This window comes from Ceratotherium simum, chromosome 26 (assembly GCF_057802395.1).
Source record: "Ceratotherium simum simum isolate JZ-2026a chromosome 26, ASM5780239v1, whole genome shotgun sequence".
Taxonomy (NCBI): Eukaryota; Metazoa; Chordata; class Mammalia; order Perissodactyla; family Rhinocerotidae; genus Ceratotherium; species Ceratotherium simum.
This window is the reverse complement of record NC_141925.1, coordinates 21,252,753-21,273,750: the sequence shown is the minus strand read 5'-3', so window position 1 is coordinate 21,273,750 and position 20,998 is coordinate 21,252,753. Positions and strand designations below refer to the sequence as shown.

General features: G+C 37.2%; 1 long non-coding RNA gene across 5 annotated transcripts; it reads right to left on the bottom strand.

Annotated features, from left to right (window-relative positions):
- Nucleotides 1-2,413: 2,413 nt before the first annotated feature.
- Nucleotides 2,414-20,652, bottom strand: LOC147913605 (uncharacterized). Of its 5 annotated transcripts, none has more exons than XR_015548556.1 (5): nucleotides 20,241-20,652; nucleotides 18,421-18,540; nucleotides 16,796-16,907; nucleotides 15,882-16,050; nucleotides 2,414-7,210 (listed from the first exon to the last, which is right to left on the bottom strand). It is a non-coding gene; the product is annotated as an uncharacterized LOC147913605 (long non-coding RNA). The 5 variants fall into 5 exon arrangements; XR_015548557.1 differs by lacking the exon at nucleotides 20,241-20,652 and adding an exon at nucleotides 20,069-20,210; XR_015548558.1 differs by lacking the exon at nucleotides 20,241-20,652 and adding an exon at nucleotides 19,195-20,062.
- Between the last annotated feature and the right edge of the window lie 346 nt (nucleotides 20,653-20,998).

Sequence of the window (20,998 nt, the reverse complement as noted above, 5' to 3'; positions counted from 1 at the left end):
CAGTTATAAAATAAGTAATGGGGATGTAATATACAGCATGGTGATTATAGTTAATAATACTGTGTTGCATATTTGAAAGTTGCTAAGAGAGTAAATCTTAAAAGTTCTCATAACAAGGAAAAAAATTTTTTTGTAACTTTGTATGGTGACAGATGTTAACTAGGCTTACTGTAGTAATCATTTCGTAATGTATACAAATATACAAATATCGAATCATTATGTTGTACACATGAAACTAATATAAGGTTATATGTCAGTCACACTTCAATTTAAAAAAAAAGAGAAAGAAAAAGAAGAAAGAGAGAAAAAAAGAGAAATACCAGAAACCAAAGTAAGTTTCTAGTAGGAAAAATATACAACTATAATCAAAGACTCCTTTCTTTAAATAAATTATCTATGAAATTACTCTTTCTTACATTATATCCATGGAAATGATTAGTCCTGGCTTTCTGAAAAACTGGATCTATTATTTAGTGTTAAATATCTATGAGATTTGCTAAAAATGCTACCATAGGCTTTTAAAATTAAGATGACAGCCAAAATACACAAAACAACTTACTAAAATTTACTGACAATTTACTAAAATACAAAAGGGAAAAATATTCACATTAATTAAAAACTTTACATTTTGTACTGACTATGTTTCTATTGTAACTGCTTATTCTGTTTTTGTTAGAAAGAAAAAAACAACACTAAAAACATAGATAATTTTACTTAAGTATTTGTAGGTTTTTTCCTAACCATTCAGAAAGTACTTAAAATCACTTTATATATTCATGCTTTTCACTACAGACTACCAAAAAAAGAACAAATATTAGAGCTCAACCATATGGTCTTTCTGTCACTACTCTGGTGTCTGATAAGTTTATGCATGTTTAATTAGTATGGCATATATCACTTATGTCTTCTTATAAACAACAGTTCTGTGTCACACTAGTGAAATGTTATCATCTGAGTTACTAGATTTAACTAAGAGATTTAGCTTGTTCAATAAATCTTCAAACTTATGAGAAATTGTCAGAAACTCATACCTTTAACATTATGAGTAATAAATCACCCATCTATGAAAAATTATTCCATTTCTAAAGCAATGTAGAGTTATACCACCTAAAGCCAAGGAAGAAAACTTGTAATTTCCAGTTTAAAAATAAAACTGATATAAAGATATGGATATACAGGTAGAGACACAATTATATTTTACCAATGAGAAGACCATAATAAATGATCAACATAGTACATAACCAAAAAAAGAAATCAACCAAAATACTTAGCCTAAAATTAAGGTACTCAGACAGGAGCATGGAAGTTCTACTTATGGTCAAGTGGTCTAGACTCTAAACAGGTTCAGCCATAAACATCCTTAACTGGTATTAAAAGAATTTGTTACTTAATTAAAAACCTAACCCCTCAAAATTAATAATATTAATCAAAATTATACAATACCTTTAAGCAATATTTAAAGATAACTACATACGTAATATTATTAATCAATGTTATATATCTTTTATCAGCAGCATACAGATATGTAACTATTTGCTGCTGCTACTTCTACGACCACTTACCACTTACTAAGCTCTAAGATATGCTAGGTGCACTCTAAGCACTTTATAAGCGTTGGCTTGTTTAACCCTCACAGCCCTGTGAGACAGGTACTGTTAGTATCCCCATTTAACAAATGGGGACACTGAATAGCAATAGTTTAAAAACTTAATCAAGGTTACACAAGTAGTAAAGAGCAGAGCTGTGACTGAACCCAGGCAGGGTGATTTGAGTTCACTCTCTTAACCAATAAAAACAAAACAAAACAAAAACCCATAAAAGAAATCTACTTCTCTATCTTATTTTTTTTTTTTTTTTTTTGGTGAAGACTAGCCCTGAGCTAACATCTGTTGCCAATCCTCCTCCTTTTGCTAAGGAAGACTGGCCCTGGACTAACATCCATGCCCATCTTCCTCTACTTTATATGTGGGCTGCCTGCCACAGCATGGCTTAATAGTGGTGTGTAGGTCCGAGCCCAGGATCCAAACCCGTGAACCCCGGGCTGCCGAAGTGGAGTGTGTGAACTCAACCACTACGCCACCAGGCTGGGCCCTCTATCTTATTTTAACTATTATCAGTCACAGCTTATTCTATACTTGATTTCTTTATCCTTGAGGCTTCTACATATTTCTTTCCTTATATTGGTGTTAGAATCCTGCTTAGATAGCTTCAGGACTTCTGGGAGGCTTTTTAAAGAGAATGTATAATCAAGTGATTACAGCATTTGCCAGAGCATCAGACTCCTTAGGGAGGATTTAGCTCCACTATTTGCCAGCTTTGTGACCTTAGGCAAATTACTCACTTCTCAGGGTTTCCTTACCTGTAAAATGGGAATAAGAATAGCACCTGACTCACAGTCATTGTAAGAATTCAGTAAGATTCTACCAACAAATATTTATTGGGCAAATATATGTCATATGCTATTCTAGCTACCAGAGATACACATGAAAAAGATTGACATTACATTCTAACATGGCAGATAGATAATAAACAAGTAGACAAATAAACTGAAATAGTAAGGGCTATGAAGAAAATAAGGTACTGTGAAAGAAAATGAGTGAGAAAACATTGGCAGAGGCAAACATATAGCATATGTTATTATTGACAATTTAAAAGTTCTTGAGATGACTTCTTCAACTATAAGGCTTCTGTGAAAATAACGAACAATTTTTTCCCCCACTTGTATTTTCAAGAATTTAAAGGAATGCTCTTTGAGGGCAGGGATTACGGCATTCATTCACTCAGTCTACAACTAAGTTTCTAGCACTAGATTAGGTGCTTGGAACATGAAGATGAATAAAACAGTCACAGCCTTTACAGAGGTGTCAGTCTACTAGAGAACCTAGTGTTGTCTTAATTAAACTTAGAGCCTTGTAGAGAAGATAATAAGAGTAAGATAAGTGTTAAAAACTGGGAAGTACAAGGGAAATACCAGATGGGAATCTAACTCAAAATTGGGGATGTCAAGGAAGGCTTCTTGAAGGATTAGCAGAAGTTGGTCAAAAAAAGAGTGGGGAGGAAGAGAAAGGGCAAAAAGAATACAAAAAGTTTATAAAGGTCTAAAGACTGTACAAGTAAACAGGAGCTTTATAAGCCTTCTAAAGACTTTTGGAATTTGTCCCCAGAGTCAATAAGTTTTTTCACCTTCTACCTGAAAAACTAAAAACACAGACAGTATATATGAAACAATAGTTTTTAAGATACAGGACATCAGGGAAGGAAGAGTGATCCCTGAGAGATAAGAAACAAATGAGATAGGCCCTGATCGCCTCGCTTATCGTCTTGAGTTTCCAGGCTGGGGCATGAGGAGGGGAGACCCATATAGCCAAGCAAACCTGAGTTGAAGAGACACTGCTGAGAGTCCAGGGAGACCAAAAAGACTAAAGCTCACAGGGAAGAAGACTGGAGTGGAGAGAGCTGCACAAAGAATGAACTCCAGAGATCTGCAAAGGGACCTCTCAAGTATCTAGTAGAGTACTGATCAGCACACAGCAGTGAGGAAACAATCCAAGATAGTAGAAAGAACCACCTGAAATGATGAGGCACTCACACAGGGCATGGAATAGAGCCTGTTCCCACCAGCCAGGATGGAAAACCTCACAACTAATGGAGCATTAGATAGAGGACTCAGAAGGAGCTAGCTTCTGTTGAGGTAGCCAAAAACTACATTCTGCTCAGGTCCCCCCTAACAAATCCTGAAAGCAACACCCAAAAGGATCAAGCTGATTCCAAGTAACTTAACTGCATCCCAGAACAAAACTTGAGTATTTATAGAAATATAATATCCAGCACCCGACAACGTACAATTCACAATATCTGGAATTCAATAAAAAATTACCAGGCATGATTCCTTTTACATAAAACCATACATTAAATGAAAACTAATCTATAGTTACTGAAAAAAAAATCTGTGGTTGCCTGGGGATAGGAGGATGAGGCAGAAAACGGTCCATTGGTCTATCTTTCACTTAAGATGGATCTTTTCTCCAGGCATCATTTTGTAATATTATGTACAGGTCATTTAGGAAATGTTTCGTTCACTGATTTTACAGATCTTACAAATATTAACACATTTCATTATACAATATCAAAAAGTCACATTCTATAGTATCACCTCCAATATCATCAGAAAAGTCTTTAAGTATCAGAAAACCGCCAAGCTCACAATGGTATATACAGTTTTTCAAAATTCTGATTTTCACTTGAAACCTCAAATTTTATCAAGCTCAGTTTATTTTCAAGAATTACTCTAATTAGTCTATCAGTCATTCTTTCAAGTAAAAATGATGTTCCATGAAAAAAAGTGGCTAGTTCAGCTCACAATCCAAACTATCCTAGAAGTGCTTTTCTTCAAGACAGCCATCCTACTCCTGTATGCAAAAGTGTTTTATGAGTACTACTCATTTCTCCACACAGGTTAAAAATTGCAATGGCTGAGATTTAATAAAATTAGTAATTTTTACTGCTTCATCAAGGACATTCTTAAGTGAAACTGGCTTTTTTAAACTGTGTATTAATGATGGTGAAGAAAATTACTATTAATACAGGCTGGTGCCACTATCTCGATTGTGCTAAACCACAAACAGTTTTACCCATCATTGCTTTTGCACCATCAGTGCAAATGTCTAGACAGTAAAAAACGGCAAATAACATCTCAGTATTACTATAAAAATACTTTTGACCTCACAGACCACCTGAAAAAACTCTCAGGAATCTCCAGAGCTCCCTGGACTACCCTTGAGAACAGCTGCCCTAAGGACACTGAAAGAACTTTAGGGAAGTAGAGTTCACAAACATTAGCATGTAGATGAGAAAAAAACCTTTCAGATCTCTTTCTAGTCCAATTCTCTCATTTTATAAATGAGGAAACTGGGGCACAATGAGGATAGGGTTTACTCTCTCACACATTAATATAGCACATAGGACTTCTGAGTTGTTTTCTACTATTCTTTACATTACACTCTTCTTTTTTCAAAAACAGATTTAGCAAATTCCACATTTTCCTTCTTTAAACTGAACAATGGCATAAATATATATACATTCTATGGAGAAAAGTTTATCTTTCCTAATGGAGAATTGAGTTTTGTGGTCTTTCCTACAGCAACTTTTGCATCCAAATGGTGTACCTCCTTTTCAAAAACAATGACATTTTCTAATCTGTAAACACAGAACCAAAATGGAGTTTAATGTAAACTAAAAGTTTAGCAGACAAGTTCTCACAGGTCAAAATAGGTCAAAAGATCAAAATAGCTATAATGTGTGTTTTCAGCATAAAAAAAAAGATGACTATTTCTAACTAGCAATAATCAAATAATTTTTTAAAACACAAATAGATACCTTATTACAAGACTTAAATAAAATAGAATACAGTAACACCTCTCGAATCCTAACCAAAATAGCTTTAGTGATACGTCAAAACTATTGTATTGTCAAATGATCTTCCCATAAAATAGTCCCACCATATGGATACCAAGTACAGTATTATAGCAAAATCCAATTACATATCTAATTGGAAAATTAAAGTAAATAAAACCTCATTCTAAATTGAAAAAAAACAGAAAATTTTAAATGTAAATATTCATAATTTCCTACATGACAGAATTACTTGATTACTATTATTACTATTACTTATTGATATTTGCTAATCCAAATTGTATTTGACTCAATTTCTTTTATAAATACCCACTAAGTTTTCTTTCCTAACTCTCTATGCTGTCTATGCTTTTTTCCCCTTGCCAAAAACCTATTTACTTAAGGGGGGGAGCATTTCTATTGATAATCCCATTCCTACCAAAAAAGAAATGAGAGCCAATGAAGTCAAGGAATAAATGTTATATGTTGAGCCCTACCTCACAACATCCAACTCTATGTTCACATTTTTTGGGGAAAAAAATCTCTATGGATTCATACTTCATTTGTACTTGGTGCTTTTCCAAAAATAAACTAGTTCATTCTATTTCTAAATGCAAGGTTTAATTTTGGAAGTTAATAAAGATTGTAAGTGGAATAGACAAACTACATAAGGATGTAAACACTTTTTGAGTATATTCAACTAAAAATATACAATCACCTACAAATGACATGCTAATTAATTAATAATTATCTTTTTTATTTGTAACTAAGTCTATTAAAGTCTCAGCCTCTCTACCTCACTGCCATGAACCCTATGATAAAACATTATATTCATCTATGAAAAGTACATTTCATTTGAAATATCTAGTAATTCAGGTCTTTCAATAATTTTTAGAAATAAACATATTTTATCAGGTATTAATATTAAAAACTCAATAAGTAAGAGTAAACCTTGTCATTATACTATACTATACAAAAATATCCATGACAAATATTCATATCAAAGGTATTTTTGCCAAAAGAAAATGCCATTATTAGATAAAAACAATAGAAGAGTTAAAAGTACAACATAGCTATATTATCAATATATTCCTTAAGTAAATATTTTACCATCAAATTCCTCTTATATAAGAGAGCACCATGTAGTTTCACTTTAATGATGTGTTATTGTGAATAATCTACTATAATAAACTCCTTTTTAACGAGTAACTATATAAAATGAAGTTACAATAATTTACCATTTAATTTATGTCCGTGACATGACCCAACTCATCTCTACAAGTCCCACTGAAAACTTGATTGATACTTGACTACCTTGTTCTGCTACAACTAACAGGATTATTTCACTGCCAATAAACCCTGTTTACCTGCTGTGTAGTTTCTAAGGGTCAAATTCTTTTCTTCTCTACTTGAAAATTACCATTTTCATCTCTGCATATGGATGCCTGTTTCTTGGCAGATAGCTTTGCAGCCAGCGTAGTTTTTTTCAGGAGAGTCTTATATAAGTCATAAAAAATAAGTATAAATAACTTACACTTAGGCAATTTTCCTTCTTTTTTTTCTGCTGGGAAAGAGTTGCCCTGAGCTAACATCTGTTGCCAATCTTCCTCTCTTTTTTTTCCCCTCCCCAAAGCCCCAGTACATAGTGGTATATTCTAGTTGTAAGTCCCTCTAGTTCTTCTGTAAGAGCTGCCGCCACAGCATGTCTACTGACAGAGGAGTGGTGTGGTTCTGCACCTGGGAACAAACCAGTGTCGCCGAAGCAGAGCGCACAGAACTTTAACTGCTAGGCCATCAGGGCTGGCTCCAGGCAATTTTTCTAGAAAAAAATTGGAATCAAGATATAAAACTTATTTCTAAAAATTTCATAACATACTTTAAAACATAAAATGCCAAACATGTTTAAAAGTACTTCTTTATCACTCAGTTTACTTTAACAAAGATATAGCAAACATTTTGAGAAATATGCTTACAACAGGAAAGTCTAATTTTAGGTTTATGCTTTTGTAGACCACTCCCAATAACAAGGTTGAAAAAATATAACTATCTCACTGTTTGCAGACGACATTATTTTATATATAGAAAACCCTAAAGAATCCATTGGAAAACTATTAGAAATAATCAACGATACAGCAAAGTTGCAGGGTACAAAATCAACTTACAAAAATCAGTTGCATTTCTGTACTCTAATAACTAACTAACAGAAAGAGAACTCAAGAATACAATCCCATTTACAATGGCAACAAAAAGAATAAAATATTTTGAATAAATTTAACCAAGGAGGTGAAAGACCTACACAATGAAAACTATAAGACATTACTGAAAGAAATCAATGCTGACATAAAGAAATGGAAAGATGTTCCATGCACATGGATTGGAAGAATAAACATAGTTAAAATGTCCATACTACCTAAAACAATCTACAGATTCAATGCAATCCCAATCAGAATCCCAATGACGTTCCTCACAGAAATAGAACAAAGAATCCTAAAATTCACATGGGGCAACAAAAGATCTTGCATAGCTAAAGGAATCCTGAGAAAAAAGAACAAAGCTGGAGGCATCACAATCCCTGACTTCAAAATATACTACAAAGCTATAGTCATCAAAACAGCATTGGGCCAGCCCCGTGGCTTAGCGGTTAAGTGCGCGTGCTCCGCTACTGGCGGCCCAGGTTCGGATCCCGGGCGCGCACCGACGCACCACTTCTCCGGCCATGCTGAGGCCGCGTCCCACATATAGCAACTAGAAAGACGTGCAACTATGACATACAACTATCTACTGGGGCTTTGGGGGAAAAAAAGGAGGAAGATTGGCAATAGATGTTAGCGCAGAGCAGGTCTTCCTCAGCAAAAACAGAGGAGGATTAGCATGGATGTTAGCTCAGGGCTGATCTTCCTCACAAAAAAAAAACAGCATGGTACTGGCACAAAAACAGACACACAGATCAATGGAACAGAATTGAGAGCCCAGAAATAAAACCACACATATACAGACAGCTAATCTTTAACAAAGGAGTCATGAACATACAATGGAGAAAGGAAATAAATGGTGTTGGGAAAACTGGACAGCCACATGCATAAGAATGAAAGTAGACCATTATCTTTCACCATACACAAAAATTAACTCAAAATGGATTCAAGACTTGAAGGTAAGAGGTGAAACCATAAAACTCCTAGAAGAGAATATAGGCAGTACACTCTTTGACACCAGTCTTACAAGGATCTTTTCAAATACCATATCTACTTGGGCAAGGGAAACAAAAGAAGAAACAAACAAATGAGACTTCATCAGACTAAAGAGCTTTTGCAAGGCAAAGGAAACCAGGAACAAAATGAAAAGACAACCCACCAAGTGGGAGAAAATATTTGCAAATCATATATCTGACAAGGGCTTAATCTCCAAAATATATAAAGAATTCACACAACTCAACAACAAAAAAACAAACAACCTGATCAAAAAATGGGCAGAGGATATGAACAGACATTTTTCCAAAGAAGATATACAGATGGCCAACAGGCACATGAAGAGATGTTCAACATCACTAATCATCAAGGAAATGCAAATCAAAACTACAATGAGATATCACCTTACACCTGTTAGAATGGCTATAATCACCAAGACAAAAAACAACAAATGTTGGAGACGATGTGGAGAAAAGGGAACCCTCATACACTGCTGGTGGGAACACAAACTGGTGCAGCCACTATGGAAAACAGTATGGAGATTTCTCAAAAAATTAAAAATAGAAATACCATATGACCCGGCTATCCCACTACTGGGTATTTATCCCAAGAACTTGAAATCAACAATTCAAAGAGACTTATGCACCCCTATGTTCATTGCAGCATTATTCACAATAGCCAAGACATGGAAGCAACCCAAGTGCCCATCGACTGATGAGTGGATAAAGATGTGGTGTATGTATGCATGTATGTGTACATATATATATACACACACACACACACACACACACACACACAATGGAATACTACTCAGCCATAACAAAAGACAAAATAGTCCCAATTGTAACAACATAGATGGACCTGGAGGGTATTACGTTAAGCGAAATAAGCCAGACAGAGAAAGACAAACACCACATGATTTCACTCATATTTGGAAGATAAACTAACACACGGACACAGAGAACAGTTTGGTAGTTACCAGGGGGAAGGAGATTGGGGGTGGGCACAAGGGGTGAAGGGACACATTTATATGGTGACTGACAAACAATAATGTACAACTAAAAGTTCACAATGTTATAAGCTATTATGACATCAATTAAAAAAACAGGGGCGGCCCGGTGGCGCAAGCGGTTTAGTGGGCGCACTCCGCTGTGGCGGCCAGTGATTCGCCTCGCATCCCGGGCGCGCACTGACACACCGCTTGGCAAGCCATGCTGTGGCGGCGTCCCATATAAAGTGGAGGAAGGTGGGCATGGATGTTAGCCCAGGGCCAGTCTTCCTCAGCAAAAAAAGGGGAGGATTGGCAGATGTTAGCACGGGGCTGATCTCCTCACAAAAAAAAAAAAAAGACAAAATTGTCCTATTTGCAACAACATGGATGGACCTTGAGGGTATTATGTCAAGCGAAATAAGCCAGACAGAGAAAGAGAAACACCGTATAATTTCACTCATATGCGGAAGATAAACAAATACACGGACAAAGAGAATAGATTAGTGGCTCCCAGAGGGGAATGGGGTTGGGGAGTGGGCATAAGGGGTAAAGGGGCACTTATATATGGTGACTGACAAATAATAATGTACAATTGGAATTCCACAATGTTATAAACTATTATGAACTCAATAAAATAAAAAACATATATATATAAGATTCTCTCAGAAAATGTATTTCATTTCTATAAAAATCTTTCTTTACAGTGTCTCAATGTTCATTTCCTACTAAACTTCTCAGTGTTCTTTAGACTTAAAAATATAGCAGAATCAAGCTCCTATAATCTGCCTTTTAATCCCACAATCCTGAAAGCTCAATCTCAAGGTCATCAATGACCTCTTAATCACCCAACAATATTACCCCCATTTTATAAATGTAAACACTAGGTTTTAAAGAAATCAAGATCATGCCCAATATCATTTAGCTAGTAAGAGGCAGAACCTGGATATGACTGACTCCTGCTGTCTGATTCTAAAATCCATAAGCATAATCTCTAGGCACACAGCCAAACATAACATTCTGTCTTCTTGGAACATAATAAATGCATTTGCTTTTTCCTTAATGTCTGTAACAGTGTTCTTAACTATTCCTATACATTGGTTTCTCCCTTTCTGTAAATGAGAGTGTTCCTAAAGGTACCTTCCTTCCTCTCTGCTCTTCTCTACACATTCCCTCCACTCTCAGGGCTTGAATTCATTTAACATGCATTTATTTTGTTGAGTCCATACAATTCCAGACAAGATGGAAAAACGATGGAAAAGAAACAGTCCCTAGCCTTAAAGGATTGACAGACTATTTGGGGAGAAAGACCTATAAGCAAGCCCAATACTATTTTCAAAAAAAACAAGTTTGAGTCTGCACAAACACAGAAGTGAATCTATGCCACACAGCACTGGTTTTCAAGCCTTTTCTGAGGAGGACTATATTTTTTAAAGAAATATTGTTTAAAATTTCCAAAATAGGATGAAAGACCTAGAACTTTCCTGAGCCACTGTACCCCTCCCACTACAAGCCATGTTTCTTTCTAAGACTCTTAAGAACATCGTTTGAAAACCACTATATTCTAAAATCTTAATAGTTTTGCCTTTCATATGTAGGTCTTTAATCTACCTGGAATAGATTTTTGTGTATGGAGTAAAGTAGGGCTCCAATTTGAATTTTTTCCATATGGATATCTAATAGTCCCAGCACCACCTATCAAAACGTCCCTCCTTTGCCCTCTGCTCTGTAGGAGCACCTCTAAAAAAAAAAATCAAGTTTCTGGATACAGGTGGAACTGAATTTGGGTTCTCTATTGTTTTTAATTGGTCTACCACTGTGCTAATACCAAACTGCTTTAATTACTATAGCTTTATATATAATAAATCAGGATATCTCATAGATCAAGTCTTCTCAGCTTGACCTGCTTCTTAAAAAGTATCTGGGCTATTCTTAGTCCTTTGCATCTCCATATGTATTTTAGAAAAGACATGTAATTTTGAGCTCTGTAATTTCCTGGCAAACTGGTAAAATAACCACAAAACAAATCTAGATCAGTGGTTCTCAACTGGGGCAATTTTAACGCCCCACCTCCCACCCCAGGGACATTGAGCAATGTCTGGAGACATTTTTGGTTGTTGCAAAGGGGGTACCACTGGCATTTAGTGGGTAGAGGCCTGAGAGATGCTGTTAACCATCCCAGAATGCACAGGACAACACCACAACAAAGAATTATTCCATTCAAAATGTTAATAGTGCCACTGTTGAGAAACCCTGCCCCACATAAATCAAGGGGCAAATTTGTATGGGTCCATTAACAGGTAGGGAACATCTACCAAAAATAATAATTTAGTTTTAGAAAAACTGAACTGCCATGTGCCAAATAAGATTTACCCCTATTCATTAAAAAAAAACATCGTATTATTTGCATATACAAAAAGGTTTATCTTCCTGTTCTTTATAGCAAGGGCATTTGCAGGAAGCTCATCGAAGGGGTTAAGTCTTTAAAGTACAAAGTTATAAAGTAACAAGATATATCCAGAATATATTTAAAAAAAAAAAAAAAAACCTCCTAGAAATCAGTAAGAAACAACCCAATAGAAAAATGGGCAAACCAACTTGAATAGGTAGGTCACTAAAGGGAATATTCAAATGACCAATAAACATATAAAAAGATGCTCAACCTCATTAGTCACCAGAGAAATACCAATTAAAACTCACGAGAACACCACACATGTACCAGAATGGCTAAAATTTTAAAAGACTGGAAATATCAAGTGCGAACAAGAATGCTGAACAATGTAACTTCCATATACTACTGGATGTAGGGCAGGGGGTTGCATAAACTGGTTCAACCACTTTGGAAAATGTTGGTAGTCTCTACTATAGCCGAACATATGCATACACTATGACCAGCAATTCCATTCCTAGGTATATATCTAATAGAAAATACCTATCTGCACCAGAATGAACAAGAATGTTCATAATAGCATTAAAAGCCTAAAGTAGAAGCCACCAAATGTCTAATAACTGTAGAATGGATTAATAAATTGTGATATATTCATAGAAGGAGATAACATACAGCAACAAGAACTACTACTATAGGCAACAACATGAATGAATCTCGGAAATACAATGTTAAGCAAAAGTACACAGACACAAGAGTACAGATATAATTCCATTTCTATAAAGATGAAAAACTCATCAATGGTGACAGGAGGGAGGATAGCAATTACCTGTGGAAAGAAAGGATAGTGACTAGAAAAGAGCAAGAGAAGGGCCTGTGGGGTGTTGGTAATGTCCTATTTTTTATCTAGGTGGTAGTTACACGAGTGTGTTTACTTTGTGAACATTCATCAAGCTATACACTTAAGATTTGTGCACTTTTCCGTATTTAGGTTATATCTTATTAAATAATTTACTTAAAAATATAAAGAATACAACCCTGATTTACCCTATCTGATCCTTCAAGAGAGTATTCTAAACAACCCTAACTCACAATAATGTTAAAATGCAAGTTGTGTATTTACTGACAACTGATTTTTTACAAAGGCACAAAGGCAATGCACTGGATAAAGGATAGCCTTTTCAATAAATGGTGCTGAACAATGAGATATCCATATGAAAAATAAATGAACTTGGATCCATACCTCACACCATATACCAAAAATAACTCAAAATGGCTCTTAGACCTAAAAGTAAAACCTAAAACTATATTTGATAGAAAAACACTTGTACTCAAAATATATAAAGAACTCTCAAAACTTAAAAATAAGAAAGAAAAACAAAAAACAGGCAAAAGATTTGAACAGACATTTCATACAGATGGCTAATAAGCACATGAAAAGATGCTCAACATCCTAAGTCATTAGGGAAATGCAAATTAAAACCACAAGGAGATACCACTATCCGCCTATTAGAATAGCCGAAAGGACTGTTGAGAAACAGTTTGGAAGTTTCTTTAAAAGTTTCTTAAAAAGTTAAACATAAGTGATCCAGACATTCCACTCTTAGGTATTTACCCAGAAAACTGAAAGCGTATGTCCACAACAAAGACTTACATACAAATGTTCACAGCAGCTTTATTTGTAATAATCTAAAACTAGAAACAACTCAAATATACATCAACAGGTGACTGGATTAACAATTTTTAGTATATCCATACAACAGAATATTACTCAGCAAATACAAAGGAACAAACTGTTGATACACGCAACAACATGGATGAATTTCAAAAGAATTATGTTAAGTGAAAGAAGCTAGACAAAATAAGCATAGAAACTATATGATTCCATTTATATAAACTCTAGAAAATGCAAACTAATCTATAGTGATAGAAAGCAAATCAGTGGTTGGTTGGGGAAGTAAGTCACAGAGAGGTGGGAAAGAGGGATAAGAAAGGGGCATGAGAAAACTTTTGAAGGTGATGGATATGTTCACTATCTTGATGCTGACTGAAAGTTTCATGGACGTACACCTATGTCAAAACTTATCATAGTGTACCATTTAAATAAATATAGTTACGTCAAGTATATTTCAATAAAGCTGTTTTTAAAAAAATACAGGTTGTATATAAATATTATAAACCAGAGTTCTTATAATTAGCTCAAAATCAATTCCATTCATTCATACAACAAATATATTTATCTAGCACCTACTGTATGCCAAGCACTCTGCTAGGTTCTAGGGATACAATGGTAAGCAAACTGACATGGTCCCTCTCATGGAGTATATAGTCTGCCAGGGGAAGCAGAGATTAATAAAAGATGCACAACAGACACGTGGATAATAAAAACTATGACAAGTGCTGTGAAGGAGAGATACACAGTGAGATGACAGAAAATAACAGGGAAACCAAATCTGATCTAACAGAAAGGTCAGTATGGCTCCCTCAAGGAAGTGACATTTAAGCTGACACCTAATAGAAGAGTAGGATAACAAGTTGAAGATGTAACTTTCCTCAGAAGAGACATTAACACAAGCAAAGGCTCTGAGGCAGAAGAAAGCATGACGACATGGATGGACCTTGAGGGTATTATGCCAAGTGAAATATGTCAGAGGGAGAAGGCCAAATACCGTATGATCTCACTCATAAGTAGAAGATAAAAACAACAACAAACAAACACATAGAAACAGAGATTGGATTGGTGGTTACCAGAAGGGATGGGGGAGGGAGGAGGGTGAAAGGGATGATTTGGCATATGTGTGTGGTGATGGACTGTAATTAGAATTTGGGCGGTGAACATGATGTAATCTATACAGAAATAGAAGTATAATGATGTACACCTGAAATTTACACAATGTTATAAACCAATGTTACCACAATAAAAAAATAAAATAAAATAAAAAGAAGAAAGCATGACCCTTTGAAGGAATGGAAAGAAAGTCAAAACGGCTAAGGGTCAAAACAGTGTAGACAACACTACTGGTCACCTCTCTAGTATCTATTCCATCTCCTCTTCCTCACTCCTAACAGAATCACACTTGGGTTCCAGCAGCCACCGTCCTCCACACATAGTCATGTGCTTTAGAGGAAGATAACTCCATTCGTGATTTTAGGAAGTGGATACTGTTTAGACTTAAGTCAATCATGGCAACCTCTTTTCTCCCTGCCAGTGATTAGTTAAGGAATGGCACGAGTGAAAGCAGGAAAAGAAGTTATTGCATGCTCTAAACAAGAGACAGTAGTTTGGATCGGGGAGTTATCAATGGAGATAGAGACTTGCACGGAGAAATAAGGTAGAGCAACGTGTACAGGATGTCTCCCAGGTTTCTGGATTAGGCAGATAACGATCAATCCCTTCCATATAGTCAAAGCCAAAGAAATGTTTTTTAAAAATTAATAATCTTATGTTATTCTTAATATATTTCTCTTAAATAAATCTAGTTAGAACTATTTAAGGATCATATTTAAAACATACCTTATCCTCAGGTAGGATACTGGATTCATAAGTTCATGGAAACTTATGAAGAATGAATGAGGCTAATTAGATTTTGTCTTACAATACAAATCAATATGTTTTATAAAATTCTAACATATAATTAACAATACTGCCTACAAGTAACATCAACTTCTGAATATCATTTATTTTGCCTTGCCTGCTTCAAAAAATGATTTAAGCTAGGAAAATGTCCAAATAAATTAAAAGTCAAGCCAAGAATAAAACAGTCCAAGGATTTCTGACCACTCTTGCATTATCTAAAAATAATTCCAGAGAAATTAGGTAGAGGTACATAATCAATTATGCTAATCAAATGTATCAAATTAGGTCTCATAACAACAGTAATGAAGGCTCCTATTACAGATACCAACAGACCCAGGCAAAAATATAAACTACCTTGACAAGTTGATGAAGTGCCATTTCAGAAGGTGGTGTACTTGGACTGCTGAAATAATGTGAAGTTCCTTGGCTCGTGTCATTGTTTGTAAAATTCTTTGAACGGCTGTACAACAACATAACAATGGTACTTCAGGTTTTTTACTGAAGCTTTCATCCACTGGCTTCCCTAAAAATGAAAGAACCTCTATTTATAATATTTCTAACTAAAAAGCCATTAATCTTCCTCTGCAGCTAGGGTGAACAACCACCTCAATTTGCCCAGGATTGGGAGGTTTCCCAAGATGTAAGATTCAGTGCTAAAACCAGGAAAGTATCTAGCAAATCTGGACAAGTTGGTCACCCTATCTGCAGCATCAAATTAAGACAGAAGAGAAACACTTATGTCAGAAACATTTATAGAGAAGTTATCGATTTACATAATTTACAAAAATGTAATAGTCAAAGATTAATAATGTAATAAAGGTACAACCACTCGGGTATTCATTTATATTGAGATTTATTAAAATATCAAGCAAGGAGGATTAAAACAAAGACCTAAATTATATTCTTTTTTTTGTTTTTTGCTGAGGAAGATTCGCTCTGAGCTAACATCTGTTGCCAATCTTCCTCTTTTTGCTTGAGGAAGATTTGCCCTGAGCTAACATCTGAGCCAATCTTCCTCTATTTTGTGTGTGGGCTGCCACCACAGCATGGCCACTGACAAGTGGCATAGGTCCGTGCCCAGGAACCAAACCTGGGCCGCTGAAGTGGAGTGTGCCGAACTTAACCACTAGGCCACGGGGCTGGCCACCCCTAAAGTATATTCTTAATTACTGCTATTTCTTTAAATGAATTATTCTGGATAAAAAGTACTTTATTATATTTTTTTCAGGTCTCAATAAGCAACCTGAATATATCAACCAACTACTTACCATGAAGAGATTGTTGCCACGCTAAAGCAGAACAAAGCAAGTCTAAGCTTTTCCCGCTTCCTGTAGGGCTCTCCAACAAACAATGCTGCTTACTATTTAATCCTCTGACAATCTACTGACACAAAAACAGTAAAAAAAAATCAATGAACAATTTACTTCATTAGGGTTTCTCTCCAACAGAGGTACAAATACAACAAGAAGTAAGGTTGTACTTCAGGGAACATAGCAACAGCAGAAGGCAGAACTAGTATTCACTTAAATCTAGACCTTATTCCTTTACACCTCTCCCTAAAATTATGTTGGACTTAAAAGTATATAAGCACAAAAGAAATGAAAAAAGCAATTTGTGCCTTAATGATGCAAGTACCATCATTTCTGTAAAACTAGAATACACTAATATCTTTGATGAAAACTTAATGGGGGGGGGGCAGCCCAGTGGCGCAAGCGGTTAAGTGCGGGTGCTCCGCTGCGGCCTGGGGTTCGCCGGTTCAGATGCCTGGGGTTCGCCGGTTCAGATCCCAGGCACGCACCGACACATCGCTTGTCAAGCCATGCTGTGGCGACGTCCCATATAAAGTGGAGGAAGATGGGCACAGATGTTAGCCCAGGGCCAGTCTTCCTCAGCAAAAAGAAGAGGACTGGCAGATGTTAGCTCAGGGCTGATCTTCCTCACAAAAACAAAACAAAACAAAACAAGGGGGGATACTGCTAGGGGAGTGTAAATTGCTACAACCACTTTGTACAGAAATTAACAATTTCTAGTAAAGTTGAAGATACCCAATACCAGCAAATCCAGTCCTATGTGCATATCCAAAACCTTTCCCACACGAACACAAGGAAACATGCATAAGAAAGCTCATAGCAGCATTGTTTATTGTTTATTGCAAAAGAATGTAAACAACCTAAATGTCTGTCAAAAGGAAAATAGATTAAAAAATTCTGGTATATTCATACAGTGGAATACTATACAGAAATTAAAATGGGTTAGCAATCAATAGGGCTACATCTTAAAAATAATAAGCAAAAAAAAATCAAGTGCTGAAGAAAAACAGGTATAGTATCGTATCATTGTGCAAAGTTTAAAAACATGTAAAGTAGTACTCTATATTGTTTATGGATATATACATATGCAGTCAAAGTATAAAAACATGGCTAGGAAAGAAAAAGAATAAATCCAGGATGCTAGTAATCTTGTTACTTGTAGACAAGGTATAAAGTAAATATGACAAAATATTAAGATTTAACAAAGCTGGAAAGTTGGTTTACTCGTTTGTATATTAATTTTCTATATGATTGAAATATAGCAAAAAAATATGGTGAGAAATATAGTACTCTGCGTAAAAGACAGTAAATACTTTGTAGAAAGCAGTAATTCCGTAAGTAAATAGAAGTCCCAAATGAGCTAAGAATACTTTTCAGAATAGTCTCCTTTGCCTCCTAATCATATACAGTTTAGTAGTGATTAGTATTATTTTTCCAATGGTTAGATGTTCTTCAATGAACCCAGCAAACATTATCAATCCATTTACTATCTGCGAAAATCAATGTAGTCACAGATTCAGTGTATGTTATGAATTATAAGCATCTGTATCTTCATAAAGACTTAACTGCTGAAAAATACTTACAGAATTCATCATAGCAAGCTGTGATGGATAAGCTTTACAAGGAAAGTTAATCTTCACCCCACCAATTGCATATTCAGACCACTGAAGACATCATGCTTTCTTGTTTACTTAGATTCCTAACTGCAGCAGAAATGAAAATCAATATTGAAACAACGCCATTCAAAGAAAACCAGATATCCAACACTAGGACAGAAGTCTAGAAATAAAAATTGGAATTAATAAATGTATAAACAAAACAAATGGAAAGAAAAGAATTTCCTAGTCTTAACCATCACAGTGGTTGAGAACATGTCACGGAATCTGACAATTCTGGATTTGTAGCCCTACTCTGCCAAAGCTGTGGATCAGGAGTTAGAAGTACAGGTGCTAGATCAGGTTCTGACAACAACTCAGATATGTTCCCTTGATCATGTCACTTCACTTCTCTAGACTAAGATCCTTATCTGTAATAATCCCTAATTGAAAAACTGTTGTAAGGGAGAAAATGCCTTGGCACACAGTAGGTGCTTGATAATTCTGATTTAAAGGTCAGAAGGGTATAATGAAAAGAAGATGGGCTTTGGAGCAAAGCAAGCCTAAGTGTGAGTCCCACTGTGTGAATCACTGAACCTCAGTCTGTTTCTTCATCTGTGCAATGGAGATAAGATTATCTACCTGACAGATTTTTGACCAAAATTAGCCAGGCATTGAGTTAAGAATTAAGTGAGGTAATGGATAGAACGTGCCTAAACTCCAGTATTTGACACAGAGGAGGTGATCTACTTTAATCCCCACCTCTTCTAAACCACCTATGCTTAATCTAGGATCCAGAGACGGAAGTCAGAGACTGGGATCTCTTGCTATTGCGTGCAGAAGTCTTGGTACATGACTGCGTTTCTCTGAAGAGAAAGTCCATGGATTTCTCATTCCCAGAACTATATCCTAATAAAATAACTGAACATAGAGGCGAGAATGATATACACTGTTACCAACTGAAGAATTACTTGCAATAGTGGAAAAAAAGGCAAATTCAACCTGGGGATGGAGGAACGGTTAAAATAGCAATTCAGTAGATTATGAAGCCAATTATACCCTTACCCCTAGCTTATGTGTTCCAAAAGAAGCTAAGAACCACTATTCTAAGGTATTTCCCAGTGCTAATATTCTGTGATTCTATCTGTGCAACTCTTGAGAAGAGATTTGGTGGACTCTAACCCCTTCATCCCAGCCAATAACGCAACGCCGGCTAGTTCCTCAGATACAGCCTAGAAATCCATCCCGCCCGCAGTCGCCGCAACCAGCGTCTCAGAATGAGGCGGCTTCTCCCCGCCACCGCCACCACCAGGGGATAAAGGACGAAACCCCGATCCGCCTCCCGCCGTCGCCCCCGCCGCCACGAGTCAGCGGGGGGCCGAGGGGGTCCGGGCCCTGCTCCCCGGGTGTCGGGACAGGCTCCCTCCGCCCTCCGCGTGTTCAGACCCCCGAGGCCCGGGGACGCGGTCACCCCGAGGGCCCGCACGGCGGCCGGGCGAGAGCAGAAGGCTCCCTTGGGGCAGGCTGCGCGCCTCCCCACGAGAGACAGGCAGGCCCGTTCTGAGGAAAACCCAGGCAGCGCTGCCTGGGCTCCGAGTCCCGGGAGAAAAGGAAACCGGTATCTGCGAGCACACACAGCGCAGCCTGTTAGAGAGGGGAGGCCCCAAACCTCTCTCCTCATCACCGCGCTGCCACTCCCGAGCCTGAGCGCCGACTCGGCCGCTCTCCCCGTTCTCTTCAGTTCCCTCAACAGCGCTCTCGCGCCCCAATTCTCGCCTCCCGCCCCTCCACTCCCAGCACCCAATCACCCGCCAGAGCAGAAACCAAGCAACCAATCCCGGCGCGAGGTCAGGCAGCGAGACGCGATGGAAGCCTCCACAACAAGAAGAGACCCGAGGTTCTTGGCGGCTCCGGAAGGCGAACGCCTGAGGAGTGAACGAGTCGAGTAAACCGCAGAATTTAAAGGAAAAGAGTCTTCTCCGTTTGACTTTTTGAAACCGGTGGTTTAACCCGTGCATCCGTTTCCTTGGATACTCGAAGTCTCATTCTTCAGGTTTGTAGACCAACGGAGAGGAAACACTTTTAAGGTTTGCCGGGTTCTTCTCTGAGCGTCCGTCAGTGCCGCTCAATTCAAATCTCCGAACTTTACAGCGGCCAGGGTGTCGCAAACACGGAGGCGGGAATTGCCAGACCACTGGGCCCAACTAGGCGAGAAGGCTGGTTGACGACTGGCCACAGCATTTCAGGATGTTCGAGGCTCCCCGGATACCGAGTTCCACCAGAGAAACGCTCTCGAGCGCTCCCGCCCCGGTCACTTCTACCTCCGTTAAGGCTCATCCGCCTTCTGTCCCTCCCAAAACCAGGATATTCTTCTTTGCCAAGAAGTACACTTCAGCTTCCTCAAAGGTAGGTAGTTGATCATGATCTCGCCAAATTGTGATTTTAAAAAAATTCTGAATAGCCTAAGCTTGGCTCATATACTAGTGTCTCAAAAAAGCAAAACCTGAGACAGTTTCTCAGGTTTGAGCAACCAGTTTGGGGAGAGGTTTGCTGCAGGGGGAGCAGC